This window comes from Olea europaea, unplaced genomic scaffold (assembly GCF_002742605.1).
Source record: "Olea europaea var. sylvestris unplaced genomic scaffold, O_europaea_v1 scaffold22956, whole genome shotgun sequence".
NCBI classification, from domain to species: domain Eukaryota; kingdom Viridiplantae; phylum Streptophyta; class Magnoliopsida; order Lamiales; family Oleaceae; genus Olea; species Olea europaea.
The window spans coordinates 1-1,726 of NW_019241039.1; the positions used below are offsets into that span (position 1 = coordinate 1).

The 1,726-nt window shown below is 35.6% G+C and overlaps 1 long non-coding RNA gene across 1 annotated transcript; it reads right to left on the reverse strand.

Moving 5' to 3' along the window:
• Nucleotides 1-158: 158 nt before the first annotated feature.
• On the reverse strand, nt 159-1,666 carry LOC111381358. The gene is made up of 2 exons (XR_002700311.1): nt 740-1,666; nt 159-637 (listed from the first exon to the last, which is right to left on the reverse strand). It is a non-coding gene; the product is annotated as an uncharacterized LOC111381358 (long non-coding RNA).
• Nucleotides 1,667-1,726: the final 60 nt, after the last annotated feature.

Here is a 1,726-nt window from a genome sequence, read left to right on the forward strand (position 1 = left end):
TGAGTTGACTTTATATAAAACTGACCATGTTGGGTTGGGGAAAAAACTAACCCAACCCAATCCATGCCCACCCCTACTTACTTGAGAGGCACTTTAAGTTAAATGAAGCACTAACACAATACATTATAGCAATTGAAAGAAATGAATTGTTACAAAACTGAACATTAATTACATAGTGCATTGAATTTTCACCTTACAAAATTGGAACCAAATCCTCATATAGAAAGTAAGATAACCATAATAATAAAACAGTTATACTACATGAACAAACGGGATTGACAATCCCGGTTGACAATCACACACATGAGAGGCACATTGAATAAAAAAATCATGAGTCCCTCCTCTTGTGAATTCATTGTCAACCGGGATTGTACAACTAGAATAATTCATAATAAAAATACAGCAGTCTTATCCACACAAGATAATTTGAAGAGACAAATAACTCTAAGACAACAATAGAAAGCAAATTATTCAAAGCGAGTACAATTCGATTTTTAACTAAATTCTCATCCATGCAAAAGCACCGGTACCTGCGAGTAAACGTTTAATGCTGGTCTCAAAACAATTCTGAGACAAACAAATTTCTAAGTACCGCTTTTCACTCCATTCTGCTCTATGGTTTGATGACAAAGAGAGGCTGTAGACAATAAAAAGTCATGTAAGAACACATAATTAGGAAGAGGAAAAAACAGAGGCACTTGCGAAATTAGTCAACAGTGATTAGTTGAAGAGAACTCACGGTGTCAACACTGACAGGCTTGCCATCTTCTGCAAGGATCTCAACTATTGTTCCCGACTGATCAGCCTACATAGAGAATTAGAAATGATACTGGTCATAAATAGCACCGAATAGTCAAACTAGGATGCTGATGCAAATTCGGTAATACATCATGTTAAAGAATAAATAGAGCAAGAAGCGAGAGACGTGTGTGCATAGACACTTCTAGGGACATCCAAGGAATCACATTTTTTTTATTTTTTATTTTTTTTTATAATCATAATATGCATTAATATGGAAATCAACACATTATTAAAAACAACTTTCCAGAAGAATATCTTGATATTACTAGCTTTTCTTGTCTGGGTGGAATTGTGTAGTAAATTCCATTTTCAAGATCAAGGTTCGAGTTGGTATGAACCCACATTCAGAAAAGGAATAATATCATGATTATTGGAAAGAGAGCATTGCAGTTATGTCATTGATCTTGACAGCTGGCAGGTAACAGAATAGGTTGCTCAAGCATGCATTCACTTGCCTCCGGCCCATGGTTGGTCCTAATACCCCTAGCAGGACCCAGTATCTTTCTCAATTATAGACACCACATCAAATCCATCAAAAAAAGAGTCATCAGACACCAGATTTAGCAGATTCATTGCTATAATGCTTTCATCTATAGGTTCAGGTTTCTGAAGTCGCTCAACCAAAATTTCAAAGCTAGGAAGCATGGACACTTTTGCCAGACGAGTGTTATCTGTGGTAGACTTGTGTCAAACACAAACCCCTCTCACTCAAACATATTTTATGTGCGGAATTTGCTTACTTAATAATTATGCTATTTTTCTAATTTCAGACGTGGGGATTGGGTATACAAAGGGTACACATTAAGTCCATCTCGATGCTTTAGCCTTTAGGAACGAAATGCAATTTTTTTATTAAAAAAAAAGGGGTTCACACAGAACAAAAACAGGAAAAGGTTTAATTAAACTAGGAAAAAGAAAAAGAAAA